The 18,257-nt window shown below is 44.3% G+C and overlaps 1 protein-coding gene across 1 annotated transcript in view; it reads right to left on the bottom strand.

Moving 5' to 3' along the window:
• Positions 1-6,920: 6,920 nt before the first annotated feature.
• Positions 6,921-18,257, bottom strand: part of RBM26 (RNA binding motif protein 26) — a 116,302-nt gene continuing 104,965 nt past the window's right edge. The window contains exon 25 of the mRNA XM_039525985.1: positions 6,921-13,067. The gene's annotated coding sequence lies outside the window, so the exon portion shown is untranslated. The remainder of the gene's footprint in view (positions 13,068-18,257) is intronic.

Here is an 18,257-nt window from a genome sequence, read left to right on the forward strand (position 1 = left end):
GTCCTGGGCATGCTTGCTGCAATGGGAGGCAGCAATGGGTTGACATTGCTGGCAGGGAGTAGCCCTGAGCCTCTGCAGAGCTTGACGGGGGTGGAAGGAGAGTTTGGACCTGAGAGCCCCTTACCAGTCTCACCTTGCTCTGTCTCTGGAGTCCTGTCAGTAGCTCCAGGCTGTCACAGCAGGTGTGGGGGAGGAGCTGAGCAGCCACTCTGTGGTCAGCAGTCATGGCTGTGAGCGCATGCCCCAGTGGCTGGGCAGGAAGCTTCCCCGGCCCTTTGATACTGTATTTGCTGCTGAGACTATGCCAATACTTCCTGGGAGCTATCCTGCTCAGGCAGGGAGGCCACAGGAAACACTGCCTTGCCTGAGCAGTTGAGAGAGGCCTAGTTCTTCACAGATCAGGCTTTGATCTCTATGCAGACACTTAATCAGCAGGGGAGGTGCAAGAGACAGTGTCTTGTTTTCCCTCTCAGCCTTCTCTGCCATGCTAGATTCCCACTGATGAGATGGGGGCACAGAGTCCTGATGACTATGAGTTGAAAGGGAATCCTCTCTGCTGATAAAGGCAGACCCTGACAGCCTGGAGATTAAACTTGTTTTTAACTCTTCCCTTAAATTTGCTCTGCAGCTGGAGAGGCTGACAAAATCTGGCAGTTCCTTGGTGGTGCAGTCACACATCATCTGCTTCTGATTGACAGGTCTGGACTGCCTCCAAGGCTGCAGAGAAAAGTACCCAGTGTCATGGAGACAACTTTGGCATTTGAGTATCTGGAAGTATTTGCCCATGGGCTTTGGGAACTTTTATACACATTATAAGGGAACTTTGAGCTCTCCATTAGGTCCAAACCATAAATGGACCAAAAAGAAACCAGTGGGAGAAGATCAGGAAGCCTGGTCATCACCACCAAAACTACTGGATCTTAAGTGATTTCTCAGATGTAAAGTTTTAGCTTCTGGTTACCTTTTCACATGAATCTTATTTCCCCCTCATTCTCTAATTTTTCCTGTCTACAGACAGAATTTCCAATTTTCTATTTCCCATTTTCATTCTGTGAATGTGTCAGGGCTGTCCTAAGAGCAGAATTAATTTGAACAAGTCATTAAAGTCAATATTTAGCTGGCTTTTTCCCCACAAAGCACATTTGGTGTCTTTGGGTGATTAAAAGAAACTATTAGGAAATTTCATGCAAATGAAAAAAGGATTTTTCCAAAATTCAAGTTCGTTATATTCAAATACTTTAACTTTATTTTTTGTGTATTTAAACTTCAGAAAAATCTTTTTTTTTTTTTTTAAATTTACAGCTAGGCTAAGTCCCTTGCAAAATCACTAAACCCATAATCATTTTTACTACCACACATTAGCCCTTTAATAATTAGCAAGTCCCATGCTCAACTCAATAGAGACTCACATTTGATTGAGAGAGAGGAAAGAGGTGGCAAAACCTCTGTTTCTCAACCAGCTGGATCTTGTAGGTCAGAGGGAGGAGGGAAGCCACAGCAGAGAAGAAAAACAAAGAATGGAAGAACAAATCCAGAGAGCTGCAAGTTTTGCTGTTCGCAGAAAGACTGGGACTGAAGGCAACAAGATATCTCTTGAGAGACATGCATGAAGAGAGAAATTTGCCTAACCAACCTTCCAAAACAAAAAAGGCCAGGGATCCCAGTAGTGTTTTCAGAATGGCAGCTAGCAACTTCCTGAAAATAATTTGAGACAAACCAGTGTGCTGCTATGAAAGGGTCTGCACTAACCACACATGAATTCTTTCAAAAACTATTAAGTTTGATGGTGGTGCATAGAAATAATCTAGTGGAAAAATTTTAAGGAGCTATAACCACCCAGTATTTGTTAGTTCAGGATGACTCCAGAGAGCAATTCACAAGCTTTTACATTTATATTTTTAAGGAGGTCATAAAATGTGAACTTTAGTAACTGTTACAGCCAATCAAACTGCCATCAAACCTGGCTCAGACTACTGTAACACCAGTAATTATCTACTGGAATTACTTTGAAAAGCTTATCTACACCTAGCACTTTAAGTATTCAATCTTATAAAGATCTGCCACTGACATCCCATACATTGTCAGTTTTTAAATATTCCATACTTCATTTTCCCATGTTATTTGCTTACACCCTATTTAAAATAGAACATATAAAAACCAAAGTTCTTTCTCTCTCCAAGTCCTTTTATTTCTCTAAGATAACAAGCAGACCGTGTAAAACTCAGTATATAGTTCAGTGGTTTGGGGGGTGGAGAAGGAGAGAAGAGGAAGAGAAGGGAAGAAAAAAAGAAGACAAACCGATCAGTATCTCCTGAAGGCAAGGAACTGTGCTAGTAATAAAAAATGTCCTGAAAGATGTAGTGACAAACCGAAGACATATGTGGACAAACTATATAGGGGACACACAGTTATACTTCAAAAATATGCAGTGGAAATAGTTTCATAGCTTTTAAATATTTCTTTAATATAAAAAGTAACAAATATCCCAATATAAAAATAAAGTGATCCAAGCATTTTTGCAGTAAGTTGTTAATACAAGGTTGAAAATACTAATGTATAAGTAAATCATATTATAGTAACAAAATGCAATGGTGATCTCTCATGTAAATTACATTTTGGGATAAAAAAGTTGAACTATAAAAATGTCACCTCTCATTTTATCATGTTTTAAAGATTCTGTTGAGGATAGCTTCTTACACCAAAATTGTTTTTCTGTAATTCAGAGCAGGAAACAGATCTCTTCCTACCACTAGGTCTGGTAATCAGCCAAAGTGGCCAGCTTCCCATCACCTCCATCACAAAAGACAGAAATCAGTACCACACCTACTGCTCTGATTTCTCTTTCACCCTTTATTTTTAGAAAAAGGAGAATCTGGTAGCACAAATTTCTTCTATTAGTAAAAAAACAAGCGTAAATACATAACATGAGGCTCAGATTCTAAAAAACTGGGAAATCCAAATTTAAAGGCAAAAAAGTGCCACTTCTAGGTTATCAGATTTAAAAATCCATGCAGGTGGGCTTTATCAATTGACAAAAGTGAAATTTTATGAGACAAAAAGCAAAGATTCAGTAGTTCATAGCCCTGTGCTTAGGTTTCTTTACGGCAGAAAGACACTCATCAAGAATATATTTAGCATTTTAATGCAAATTTTAATTTTTCAGAAACAAGATGAATTACTCTATTTGGAGACAACAGTACTAGCCTCCTTCTCTCCATATAAATGCGTCTTACCAACTTTGAAAGACTACCAGTAGGTCTAAAGACTAGGTTCAGAATCCATATTAACTTAATCCTTGGCCTGCTTACTGATACTGCCAACAACAATCTCAATTGTGTTTAAGATCACAGTAAAAGTATGGCATAATATTGCTTTGGTCAGTGATTCTCAACTTTTTTCATATTGCAATCCTATGTCAAAAGAGGAAAAAAGCTTCTGTCCATTTAGCCATAGGAAAAAAAAAAAGATGGTCATGACCCCTATGGACCTATTCTCATGGCCTCCAGGCTGAGAACCCATGGCCCTGGGCATCAGATCCATACAATAAGTTATCAGGTCAGTAGACAGTCTCATTGAGCACCGAATTTTGGCACTGTGCTACCTTGATTTTTTCCTGATCTGGCAAAAATTAAGGCTACAAGATTTAAAGTACGACTCAACATTCTCCTCAACTGTATGTGCATGAGCAATTTATTCCCAAGATCCTCAAGACTGCAATTACTGAACCATGAAGAGACTAACCTTTGTCTGTGGGAGATTGTACAGGAAGTTATTTACACTGCATGAAAGAGGCTCTTAAGCAGCAATACAAACACTACCATAAGGAATCCCAGACGTAAGAGTTAAAATGGCAAAGACCATAAGATCACAAAAATGGGAAAAAAAAATATTGGGAAACTAATGAATTGACCTCAGAGAATTCCAGCTGCATTGCATACGATTAATTTTATCATCTATGGTGGGTCTTTGGGAACAACTAGGGCCAGGTAAAAAACTCAAATACATATCATTGTAGTGAACAGAAATGCTTTATAAGCAGAAATAAGAATTACATGGGAAGCTCCTTATTCTGCCTTCAAAGAGCTACATCATTTTTGTCTATTATGTTCTCAAGAGGGCAAAGATTATACATTAAACATTAAAGCAAAGGACACATGAGTGTATATGAACACAGGATATCGGAGAAGTTTAGAAATAAAAATAGCTAAGAAATCTGTTGGTTTCAAATTTTACACGGTTGAGTAGCTTTTGCATTGCACCATGGAAGCTGCCATCTCACAAAAGAGAGAGAAAAGCGGGCCATGGCTTTTTCCCTCTGTGGCCTCCCTTTTGATCTGTCTATTCATATCCCTATTTTCTATCCGGTTACATTCCACACATTCATCTCTTTGATACCCAAATGGAGATAACTTTTTGCAGCACAAACTTTATTATTAGTAGTAACATATTACCGAGGCACCCAAATACTGTGCTGGATGCTGTAAAAAAACAGATAAAACATACTGAAAGTGCCTTACAATATAAACTAGAATACCAGATTTCATCCCTGTATTTTGGTAAATGAGATAAGCGGGGAAGAGGAGATTCTGTTTCACTAATGATGGATATGGCAGGAAAGGTGGCTGACAGGGGTTGGGTACTTCTACCACATCATCTAACACTGCTTTGAGCACAGTAGTCTGACTAGTTTGAAGACATTAACTAGTAGCTCAGAGATTCCTTAAGGGAAATCAAATTGCAGAAAAAACTCCTCAGTCCTGTTTATATTACAGCTTCTATCCCTACTATCACTGGTGCAGTTGCACTGGTGGTGTATTATACATTCACTGTTTGCTGCCAGAAAGGGCACTGCTTTTATAGAAGTTTGCTGAAGCGGAGTGAAGCCTGGGGGGCATATATTCCACTAATGAAGAAACATAGAGGCCACGTTGGAAAACTGCTAATGCTCAATGAATGTGTACACCAAGCTCCACATACCTGATTTATTTGGATCAAGAGAAATATCACCTTGGTGATACATTAACAATTTCAAGTCCAACAGCAAGAGGTAAGAAAACAGGAACTGAAAGGTGAGATCAGTCATGACTCCTTTAAAGACAGTCTCTGTGCTGTAGATCTAAACAGGTTTTCAAAGGTTCTGAGTTCATGTTGCATGGTACATATTTGGAACTCCAAGGGTAGAGATCAGTGGAGAGCCAGGTTACATAGAACAGCAACATCTCAATGAATTTATGTCATGTTACCGCATAATGCAACACTAATAGAAGTGTCACTAGAGTTAAGAAATGGTTACTTAGTGTAACTGTGGTTTCCTCTCTACCATCTCTGTTCAACTGATGCTAACTGATCTTCCAGAGCCTGAACGCAGAGTCCTTAGGCTTACTGGTGGTAGAGGTACTTGAGAAGCCTTCAGCCTTGTGGATACGGAGTCAGAGACCAGTGGGTGCCGAGGTGGTAGATCTGGCCTGAGATTGTCTCTTTGTGGTAAATTCTCTACCCAAGGGATCTGAAGCCCACTTCCTAGAGTATTTTTGAGAGGAGTCCAGTGATTTCATCTTTTAATCTCTAGACAAGTGTTGTGCCAAGGAACCTGACATGGTCGACCTAGTCAGGGGTCGTTGCGCAGGAGGGAGGTCCCTCAGTCAGAAGCTGGTCAGAGCAAACTCTCCATCCTAAGTAGAAGTGGTTTCAGCTCCTGGTTTTTTCTGGCCCTCAACTGTCATTTGAGGCAGAAATTACACTTCTGAGGGACATGTGATTCCCCAAGAGACTATACAGCGGGAATGTCCCTCACTGACCAGGATAGCCTCTTGGCATGAAAGATAACCATTAAACCCAGTTTCAATTCCCCTGAAGGGAATAAACAAATTAAAAAAAAAATTGATGGACGGGCAACAGCTGCTATCCTAATAAGAATTTTTTTTAAAGATTTTGGCATATTTTTGTTTATAAACTAAAGAAAGAAATGAAAGGGATTACTACCAACAACTAATGGAAACTCTAGGAACTAACACTACCACAAACAAGAGAAAAAATACAGCTAATGTAATCTTAACTTGGACGCTGCTCAAACTCTGTCTCAGGCTTAGGCCGTTGAGGACCTGACAGTGATTCATCCATGAAGCGTTATATAGCTCTGGTGAAGGGCACGAGATAGGGAGAGCGCATGCGTGGGCCAAATGGACAGTGCTACCTAAAATCTCTGATCTGAGAAGCATAGGCTGCAAACGCACCTAGAGTGGAGCACACAAAGGGACACTACTAGAAAAATCAAAGTAACAGTAAGTAAATGTGGTTTCTTCTTTTTCAAGTAGATGCAACCGTGTATTCCAAATAGGTGACGCACAAGTGGTACCCACCCGAGGAAGCAGGGCTTAGAGTCTAACGAAGGATTGCAAGACCATTCTACCAAAATTTGCATCTGCTCTGGCAGATATAGTAATGGCATAGTGGTTCGTAATGTATGTATGGACGGCCATGTAGCAGCCCTGCAAATGTCCAACATTGAGACGCCACTGAAGAATGCTATTAACATTGCTTGCATTCTCACAGAATGAGCTTGCACCTGCTGAGGTGTAGCCAAAGTGATTTTATATGTAATCTTGATACAGAATGTTATCCATTTAGAGATCTGGGAAGAGACCAACTGAGCCTTCATGCAATCTGCATATGACACAAACAGGCAAGGCATGCGACAGTTTAGTCCTGCCCAGATAAAAGGCTAGACATCAACCATGCCTCAACTATGCCAGGGCAACGACAAGGAGCTCAGCCTGATCCACCCCATCTTAACAACTTGTGGGACGATAGGGTTTTGGGGGGGGGGGGGGAAGCATACAGGACAGTCAACTGTCAACTAAGGTGGAAAGTGGCAGACAGGCCCCCCCCAAGAGCAGAACAGATGACATTTCTTGCTGTTCCTTGGAGCAAACTGGTCGATCGGAATACCCCAAGATGACCCAGAGGACACTTGGCTTCAGAGACCATTTATGACTCAGGAAAAAGTTCTTTCTGAGATGGTCCATAAGATGATTCTAGACCCCAAGCAAGTGATCAGTTATCAGAGTGATATTTTCCTCGACATAGAACTGTCACAACCTGATTGCCTCTTGGCAGAGAACCCTGTAGTATGCTCCCCTTTGCCTATTCATAATACATCATGGTGATATTGATGGTAAGTATGTGAACCACTGAGCCCAATATGGTCCAGAGAAATGTGACAGGCATTGCGGATGGCCTGAAGCTCCAGCATGTTGACATGCAGTGAGGCCTCCTGTTCTGACCATGACCCTGAACTTTCAGCAACCCCAGATGTGCTCTCCAACCCATCAAAGAAGCATTGATGACAATAGACCTGGTTGGTAAGGGCTGGATGAAAATAGGTGTCCTGAAGGCCCAGAACAGCAAAACAATCATTCTGAGGTCGTGAGGACAGTCAATAGCGTGACCATTCAGAATCTCATGTATCTGATACATCTGTTGAGGCCATGAAGGTCAAGAATTGGTCTTACTCCTCCCTTGGATTTGGACACCAGAAAATACCAGGAATAGAAGCCCTGACCCTGGTGTTCCAGCAGAACCTCCTCCACTGCTCCCAAAGCCAGTAGAAAGCAGACCTGCTTGAGGAGAAGTATCTCATGAGAGGGGCCCCTGAAGAGGGACAGGGAGGGAAGGAAAGGAACTGGATGGCATAGCCCAATCTGATGGTATTTAGGACCCAGCTGTCCGGGGTGGTTGAGACCCAAGCACTGTGAAAGCAAGCAAGCCAGCCTGTCCCCAAATGGAGGGGATGGGGAAAAGGGAGCCATGACTAGACCACTGCTCTGGATCAGGGAATCAAAATGGGCACTTGGGGGATGCCAGCGGGAAAGCATGTCAACTGGCCAAACCCTGTACCCAAATGCCTCTTTAGCTGCGACCTATGCACCTTTCTGGGATAGTTCAATTGTCTTGGGGGAGGGAAAGACTGCCCAAATGTACACTGCAGACCATAATGCTGCTGACCACTACAGTGGCACCTCTGCACTCCCTGCATGGACACGTCCAAGGACTGTAGGGTAGCCCTAGAATCCCTGAAGCAATGCAGTCTCATCTATCTTGTCCAAAAAATGCACTCTGACATCAAAGGGCAAATCCTATCTATCTTGCTGCACATTGGGAACAATGCTCAAATTCTGCAGCCAGGGTGCCTTTCTCTTGGTCACTGCTGAGGCCATCATTCTGGCCGAAGTATACATGATGTCCAGCGCGGACTGCAATGACGTTAGCCACCAAGCAGCCATTCCTCCCTCAAGGCTTTGGGCAGCTGGTCTGCAAAGTTAGACACTGCTGTCCAGTTCACAAAGCTGTGTTTGGATAGCAATGCCTGGTTATTTACAATCTGCACCTGAAAAGAAGAGGAGGTGTACATCTTCTTACTGATCAAGTTTCATCTGTTTAGAGGCTTTATACTTACGAGTGGATTTAAATGTTCATTGCTGGGCTCTATTGTTCATCATTGTTACAACCAAGGAATCTGGGGTTGGGTGCACCAGACCCAAGTAGTGTTTCTCCAACTGCTTCACAGTAGATGGTACTGAAGCCACCGTACTCCAGAGAACCTTAGCAGGCTGTAGGAGCATATTGTTAATAGGGAGGATGACTCTCCCGGACAGATGGCTGTAGGATATTCAATAATGTATGGGTATTCTCCTGCAGGAATTCCACTTGAATACTCAGGGAAGCAGTCTCATGCTGCAAATGGTCTTCATATGCCTTGAAATCCCTCCTGTACTGAACGAGAGGAAGAGCCAGGCATTGCAGAATTTTCTAGGGATGAAGACAAAGCAGTAACTGTGCCAGAGCTGGATCCTGGTCCAGGACTGACATATCTGGACAGGAAGACTCTGAAGATTCTACAAAGGAAGGTTCACCAGTGCTTGGGCCTGCAGCAAACTGACCTACTCTGAGATCCCGCCTAAGAGCAAGCTGAGGAGTGGGACTTCCATGACCAAGGAGCATCCCCCTAGATGCCATGGAAATCACTAGAATGGATTGGGCATTAGTGGCCATTAGGCACTCGGCCAGGGACCCCTGCTGGGAATGCTAGATGACTGCCAATGCTGGTACTCACAGAGCTCCATGAATAGTCCTCAATGTGAGTCAGGTGATGAGAGAGCAGGAGGAAGAAGATCCCAACCTGGACACAGGGAGCCCCATGCTTCAGAGAATAAAAGATGGAGCCAGCTCTGAGGCTATGAGCAACTGGTCTACCTCATCCATAGCCTAGAATGGAGAGAACTGGCACTGATAGTGGAACCGGTACTGCCGGCACCAAGTACACATCCATTGTTTTTGGTGCCAGAAGCAGTTGACTCCGAAATCAGCAGTGGTACTGACGTGACTGATGATGTCAAAATGGAGAGAGGTGAGTGCTGTCACAGTAACATCAGCAGCGCAAACTGCAGGGTGCTGAGGAAGTTGCCAGTGCTAAAGTGGTCCCTTGGGCCTGGCATCGGTGCCACTTTCACTGACTGGAAGGGAAACACTGGTGTGCAGTGCCAACAGACCCCTGGTTCAGAAGTCCATCCAGACAATGGCACTACAAAAGACACTGCCCTGGAAAAGTCCTGGACCCAGGGAGGGGTCAGGACAGAAAAGCAGGTCCATTGCCTCCTGATACACTGCTGGCACAGAAATAGCCAGTGCTGGCATCACTCTCATTGGTACTGAACTCAACGGACACCCCAGGGCCAGAACCAGAATCGACAAAGCAGGGTCTTGCCCTCCTCCCATCTCCCCAGTACTGGGGCAGCGGTTAACAGGACCTGTTCCAGCCTGTGTGTCAGCATTCACATTGTTCCATTCTACACTCCTTCTGGAGGAGGCAGACAAGTCCCCACACAACCTGGGCGGCTTCAGTTGGTCTTATGAAACTTTTTCCTTGGCACACGCGACAGGGAATGACTCCATCTCTTCGGAGAGGTGCTGGAGCCAGAGCACAAAACAGCAGCACTCCCAGAATTCGAGGGTGACCTCCAGTCCTATGCAGGTGCCAAAGCAGACAGCATGGCCTGTTCAAGAAGGTGCTACTTTAGATGGAAGATTCCTCACTACCTGAATCCATTTCATGAACAATTTGCAAATCGAACACTGCTCTTGATGTGGGGATTGTTATTGGGGATCACTCCTCTACATGACAGACAATATTTAAACCCTGGTGGAGGCATCACCAGGGAAATACTTAAACTAAATTTAACTAATACTATACTAATGGTACTAATGAACTATATACAGTTCAAAAAAAGGCACTAAGGAATAGAGATTGTGAGGTTAGGAACTATAGAGAGCTCCAACTCCAGGCATGAGTGGGTAAGAAACTGAGGGGAGGTCAAGGTGGCACCACCTCATATAGCCATAGGAGGGTATATGAGCATGATGCATAAGCACTACCTCTTAAAGGTACTGCTAAGAAACTTCTCCAGCTCCGGTGCACTGGGCACGCACACCCCTAAGTGGAATTCAAGGCTGCATCTACTCAAAAAATGGGTATTTTATACCTGAAAATTTGGTTCCTGTAAATTGCTTTGTACCAGTCCCAGCATGTAGGGTTCCTGAAACCAGGTGGAGCTAGAGAATAAACCAAAGCATTAGAAATATCAGTCTGCCACAAAACTAAGATCACGTTGATGGAAATTTCCTTTATACCTATATTAGTAGCCTGGCTTGTTGTTTCTTCTGCGTGGTTTATAAAAACACTTTTCACAAAGCAATGTATATGTGATCTCTCAGTGCTTATCCTCAAAAGAAACCTGCACACCTTCAAAAGATGAGCAAGGGAGCCTAAATTCATAACTTTGCTAGCCACTAAAAATCATAGATCGAATAAAGACACTGGATTTATGGTTTATTACAATCTATAATCTCCCTTCCCAGCCTTCCCCGCATCCTTTATCTCCTTTCTCCCCTCTGACTGGAGAGATGTTAACTGGCCACTTCACCTAGAATGATCCCTTGAAATGTGCGTTAACTACTTATGCCGAACAATCTGTTCCACCTTATATTAGCTGTGGTCCTGAGCACATTCCCCAGAGCTGATGAAGAGCTCTGTGTAAACTCAAAAGCTTGTCTCTCTCACCAACAGAAGTTGGTCCAATTAAAGATATTACCTCATCCACTTTGATTCTCTAATATCCTGAGACCAACATGGCTACAACAAAACTGCACATACAGACAGATCGTACTTCTGATTGGGATGTGACTTTTAGTTCTGCACTCACTGCATATGTACCTAATTCCAGGGCTGGCTTACAGCAGATTAAATAATTACTTTACAAAAAGCCTTGACTAACTGGAGGCAATTGCCTACCCTATTATCTTACTGCAGTTTTCATCATGGTCTCTTCAGAAAAATACAATAAATTAATTTATAAAAAGGAAGAGGGCAGGGAGTGGGGAGGGGGGAGAATAGGCATCCTGCAAGATGGGAATGCTTCTCAATCTTATCCAGATTTAAATGTGTAGGGCCACATTTGATCATTGGTGTTTAAATACAAGCAGGTGTAACCAGTGTCCATTCACAAAAATAGAATTTCTGTTGCCCTGGTAGCGATGGATACTATCTTCTGCAAGAACTGAAAATAGTTGTATGAGCAGGAAAAGCTTGAAATGGCAGCACATTACTTCCAATTTTTGGCAGTTTCACTTGTGTACCCATAGTGCCCTCTAGCATTCAAAAGAGAAAACACTGTGCCTTATCTGAGCCTTAAAAAAAAAAAAAAGTTTCACAACCTCAGAGGAAGGAGACTTCAAAATGCTTTGAAAGGACATTCTTCCCATGTTAAAAACAGGATGCTGTATTGGAAATGATACTTTCCCAGCTTTTATATAGCACTGTCCCACAGAACTTAGAAGCTCTGCAGGATGAATTCTTGTGCCCTTAAGGCATTTCAGCACTTTTCTATATCCCACATATAGCGAATGTGAATTAAGATGATGCATTCTCTTGGCATGAGAATATGGACGTTTACAGGCAATCTGAATGGACTGCATATCAACATACATATTTGTCAAATGTCTTCTATTTCCACACACAGAAAACAGAATTTGGCTCAAATATTTTTTTATTAAACGGAAGTCTATATAAATTGAAGAATAATTTGTGGTCTTTAGTGAGATAAGACAAGTTTCATAGATTGTAAAAAGCAAATTATTGTATAGAGAGAAGGCTTAGTTTGCCTCAGAGAAAAGCAACCTTCCATCTAGCTGAAGATCATTAGGAAAACATTTTGGAGAAATTTGATAGTACTTCCTTCTTCCTTTACAGTTAGAAGGGCACTATGGAAGCCTATGAAAAGCATGAGTCACCATTTATTGATAAAACAGAGGAACTGCTTTGATGCCCATCCAAGACCAGAAAAGAACCAGCTTCCAAATGACTGAAGTGGATTTCACATCTAATATTCAAAGTGAGCTGTTAAAGATAGTCCTACCATTGCTTATCAAGAGGGGTTATACCTCTAGTTTAATATCCTCCTTTTTCTTAATAGATTTGGTGATATAAACAGATCTGCTTTTTATAAGAAAATAAATTGCTGACAAGCTTCCAACAAAAATTCACATGCAAGCCAGCACCTACAACAGACGGGTGTTCTGAGAATTAGTCTTTGTAAAATGTATTGAATAAATGAAGTACGTATTATTAGTGGCTTCATGAGAAACATTTTTCCAATATATATCGCAAAAAGGCTGAAGTATGAGGGAAACTGCTACAATAGATACATGATTTCTATTTTAAGAAGAAAGTCTTAAGAATGACTTCCTCAATTTTATGTCTCTCCACCTGCTGATAGGAAAGGGTAATATACTGTTCATACACCTGTGCAGCTAACATTGCAGGATGTAACCTTGCACAACCTTGGTCAGAGAAAGGCAAAAAGCTGAATTACTCTATTGGCGTACGGTGGAGGTCAGGAACATATGACCACATCAGTAACAAAGTAATACAGGATCAGGTAATACGCAGTTCCAAAGACATCAATAGGCTCTCAGCATTACAAGCCCACTGGAAAAACGAAATCCTGACACATCTGGACAAAGAAAAGAAAAAAATGCAATATTAACATTCAAATAATTTCTGATTATCTAATAACAATGCTAAAAGCTCAGACAGCATGAATTTCAAAGCAATTATCTACTGGGGAAAATATACAAAGATAAATGATTTGCAAAATGTTTGCTTGACAATTGATCTAGAATACTTATAAAGCACCAATAAACATAGTATCCGGGCAGCAATCCTGCTGAACATATTAAAAACCCTATGAAGATACATGCATAAGCCCTACCAGGGTTTCACAATGCTTAAAGAGCTAATTTCCAAGAATCAGATAATCTGTTTGATTTTTCAAAGAAAAGCTAGTAAACCATATTCATCTTGAAATTTCTTTTGAAGAATTTCTAGGAGAAATCTTTTTTGTCTTAATAAAATAGCTGCATGTGAAGATGATAATGGGAATGCTACCGCAGCAGCACACTTGCTGTAAAAATCAACACCATTCCAACTCAAGAAACGAAAGGCTAAATATTAACCAAAATCAGGGTAATGATTTCTTATCTCTAAATTAACTCCAGTATTTTCTGAAGAAACTTCAAATTCTTGTGCTATTTATTTCATTTGTTTTAACCACAGTAATTTAACTGGTTAACAAGAGTAACATAGGATCTGCAGTACTGGGTTACATCTAACATGCTACCTTCTCCAGTGGCCAGTAGCTGATGGTGGAAGGTGAAAAAAATCAATACACCTGGACAAATCTGTAATACAGTAAATGAGGTGTACTGATGGAAACTTATGCCAGTTCCTGTGATCACTTTGTGGCTGAAAAAATACCAGGAGAAAATCCAAAAATCCCAGTCAATGATATCAAGTGAGCTCATTATAAAGAAAAAGGCAAACTAACAACAGGTTTGGGAATAATTTTTATTAGATCCTTAGGGGGATTAGAAGGCTCAGGGAACTGGTAATAAACTGTGTGACATTTCATTTCCAGGTCACTGATTTACATCAGGGCCATATCAGTGGAGGATGAAAATTCTTTGTATCTGATGGCGTTTGGATGTGCTTTGCCTAGTGGACAAATATCCATGTTACAAAACCAACATCACAACTGACTAGAGGAGCATTATTGTTGGCAATCAGAGCAAAGATGCGAAAGGCCAATCTATGAAGATTAAGCTACCACTTCATCTCTCTAAGAGTGGGTCCTTCACAACAGGGTTAAGATATATTGGCAGATCTGTACAAGGAGGCTTCCTCTGATGTTGCTCATGCTGTACATACAAGATCTTAGAGGACAAAGATGTTCATTAAAGTTTAAAATGTTTAAATACTGAAAAGATTTCAAAATGTCATTCTTCAACATAAAAAACGGTTACCTACCTTTTCGTAACTGTTGTTCTTCGAGATGTGTTGTTCACGTCCATTACACATTAGGTGTGCATGCGCTGCGTGCACAGACGTCGGAAACTTTTCCCCTTAGCGGCTCCCGTAGGGCTGGCAGGGGGGCCCCGCCAGAGCGGCACCCCGCTCTGGTGCATATATACCCCTGCCGGCCCGACCCTCCCTCAGTTCCTTCTTGCTGGAGACTCTGACAGAGGGGAAGGAGGGTGGGAAGTGTAATGGACGTGAACAACACATCTCAAAGAACAACAGTTACGAAAAGGTAGGTAACCATTTTTTCCTCGAGTGATTGTTCACATCCATTACACATTAGGTGACTCACAAGCTTACCATAGGAGGAGGGTAGGAGTCAAGGAACAACTGATTGAAGCACAGCCCTGCCGACTGCCGCATCCTCTCTGGCCTGATGGTGGACTGCGTAGTGCGCTGTGAATGTGTGCGCCAACAACCAGGTGGCTGCTTTACAGATCTCCTGGAGCGGAACCTGCGCCAGGAAAGTCATCGAGGACGCTTGAGCCCTAGTCGAGTGAGCCGTGATCGTCGGGGCTGGCACTTTGGCAAGCTCACAGCATGTGCGGATGCAATCCATGAACCACAATGGAATCCGTTGTGCCGAGATAGGGAGGCCCTTCATTCTCTCCGCAATGGCAACAAACAACTGTGTCGACTTGCGGAAAGGCCTGGTTCTTTCCAGTTAGAACGCCAGAGCCCTACAAACATCTAGGGTATACAGGCTGCAGTGACTTGGGTCCGTGTGTGGTTTCGGAAAGAATACTGGTAAACAAATGACCTGACCCATGTGAAATTGAGAGACCACTTTAGGGAGGAATTTAGGGTGTGGCCTCAGCTGCACCTTGTCCTTATTTAAAAAAAACTGTATATGGGGGTTCCAAAGTGAGGGCCCTCAGCTCTGACACCACAGTCTGACGTAATGGCCACCAAAAACGCCACCTTCCATGAGAGGTGCGTGAGAGAGCAAGAGGCTCGGGGTTCAAAAGGTGGTCCCATGAGCTTAGTTAAGCCCAGGTTAAGGTTCCATGGGGGAACCAGTGGGCGCGAGTAGGGAAACACCCTCTCCAGCCCCTTGAGAAATTGGACTACTGTGGGGTTGGAAAACACGGAATGTCCAGACTCCCCAGGGTGGAACGCCAATATGGCAGCCAGATGTACTCTGATTGAGGAGGAGGCGAGACCCTGATGTTTGAGGTGCAGTAGGTATTCTAGTACGGATGGGACAGAGGCCTGAAGAGGCTGTATTAGCTTAGGTTTGCACCAGTACAAGAACCTCTTCCACTTGGGGAGGTATGCCGCCCTTGTGGAAAGTTTTCTGCTACCGAGGAGAATTTGTTGGACCTGGCGGGAGCACCTACTCTCCATAGCGTTTAGCCACAAAGATTCCACGTCATGAGATGTAGAGACTGTAGGTTCGAGTGGAGCAGGCGACCTCTGTCCTGCGTGATGAGATCTCGGTGCAGGGGCAGGGCTATCGGGGCAGTCACTGACAGTTCCAGCAGGGTCGTAAACCAATGCTGGCGTGGCCAAGCCGTTGTGATGAGAATCATCACCGCTTTGTCCCTGCGGACCTTGAGCAGGACTCTGTGGATGAGTGGGAGTGGTGGGAAGGCATACTTCAGACTCCCGCCCCCTGGAACTGCGAAGGCATCTGCCACCGAGCCTGGGCTGTGGTTCTGGAAGGAATAAAACTGAGGGCAGTGGCTGTTGTCCTTGGTGGCAAAGAGATCTCTTTGGGGAAATTCCCACCTCCGGAAGATTGATCTCAAGACGTCTGTTCATAACATCCATTCGTGCACTTGATATGATCTGCTGAGGCGGTCCGCCAGCTTCTTTTGTACCCCCAGAACGTATGAAGCCACTAGTTGGACTGAGTGAGCTATACGAAAGTCCCACAGGAGAAGCGCTTCACGGCAGAGGGGAGAGGAATGGGCACCACCCTGCTTGTTTACGTAGAACATGGCGGTAGTGTTGTCCGTCAGAACTGTCACGCTGTGGCCTTCTACGGTAGCGTGAAAGGTCTGGCAGGCAAGGTGGACCGCCTTTAGCTCCTTTACGTTGATGTGGAGCGACATTTCCTCCCTGGACCACAACCCCTGCGTTTGCAGGTCCCCCAAGCGTGCTCCCCATCCTAGGTCTGATGCGTCTGTTACCAGCGTCAAGGTGGGTTGTGGTGTAGCGAAGGGGACCCCTTCACAAACTACCTGCTGATTGAGCCGGGATTGTCACAAAAGGTCAAAGGGGTCTCTGACGGGACGATATGTTTGGGCTAGCCACAGTTGCATCAGTCTGAGTCTCAGTCAGGCATGTTTGCACACTGCCACGTGCTCCAGAAGCTGCATGCAGCATCTGACTGTAGTTGTGGGGAACCGCTGCATAGAGATTACGGTTCACTGAATGGCTAGGAACCTGGGAACCGATAGGCTTGCTCACACCTGTACCAAGTCCAGGACTGCTCCTATGAACTCCAGTCTTTGCGTAGGTATCAACGAGGACTTGGGCAGATTGACTAGGAGACCTACCTTGTGGAAAAAGTCTAGTGCCATCGTCACGTGGGAACAGACCTCGTCCTCGGACCAGCCCGCAAGGAGCCAATCATCCAAGTACGGATACACCCGCATTTTCCTTTTTCGAAGAAATGCTGCCACCACTGACATGTATTTCATGAACACCCGTGGGACCGTCGCCAGGCCGAAGGGTAGGACCATAAACTGGTAATGGTGCTGGAGAACCACAGGAACCGCCAGTGAGCGGGGTCAATGGCAACGTGAAAGTACACATCCTTCATATCGAGGGCAGTGTACCAATCCCCTGGATCCAGGGATGGGATAATAGAGCCAAGGGAGACCATGCGGAAGCGGGCCTTGACTAGAAATTTGTTGAGTCCGCGTAGGTCCAGAATGGGTCAAAGACCCCCCTTTGCTTGGGGATAAGGAAATACCTGGAGTAGAACCCTTTCCCTCTTAGGTCTGGAGGGACCTCCTCCACCGCCCCTGCCCTGAGAAGGGCCTGAATCTCCTGCATAAGGAGTTGCTCGTGAGAGGGGTCCCTCAAGAGGGACTGGGATGGGGGGTGGAAGGGAGGGGGCGAAGAGAACTGAAGCGTGTATCCCACCTTCACCGTGCGCGGGACCCAATGGTCCGATGTTATATTAGACACGCACAGTAGAAATGGGACAAACTGTTCATGAAACAGAGGGGAGGATCCGGTGAGAGGCTTGGTGCGCTGTCCTCAGGTGCACCTTCAAAATCCCTGCTTGTTGCCGGGTTGTGGCTTGCCCTGGCCCTGGCCCTGGCCTTGGCTAGGTGTGTTATTTCGCCTATGCCTATTCTCACTGCCCTTTCTGCGGTAAGGTTCCTGCCTGGGGCAAGGATGGTACTGTCTTTGTTTTGGCGACTGGGGTTTAAAAGGCTCTCTCTGTGTTGCCGGGGTGTGCATCCCCAATGACTTGAGGGTCACCTGGGAGTCTTTAAGGCTATGCAGCTTGGCATCCATTTGGTCTGAGAACAAGCCGGACCCTTCGAATGGGAGGTCTTGGAGGATGAGGTGGATCTCTGATGGAAGGCCTGAAGCCTTCAGCCACGCCGAGCATCTCATCACCACTCCCGATGCTATTGTCCTAGCAGTTGCATCCACTGAATCAAGTGAGGCCTGCAGGGAGGTTTTGGCTACCGCTTTCCCTTTGTCCATGATGGCCGTGAACTCAGGCTGTGAGCCTTGGGGCAAGGAGTCCTTAAACTTGGAGACTGCAGCCCATGAATTAAAATTGTGTCTGTTTAGGATCGCTTGCTGATTTGTAATCCTC

Source organism: Mauremys reevesii, linkage group 1 (assembly GCF_016161935.1).
Source record: "Mauremys reevesii isolate NIE-2019 linkage group 1, ASM1616193v1, whole genome shotgun sequence".
NCBI lineage: Eukaryota > Metazoa > Chordata > Testudines > Geoemydidae > Mauremys > Mauremys reevesii.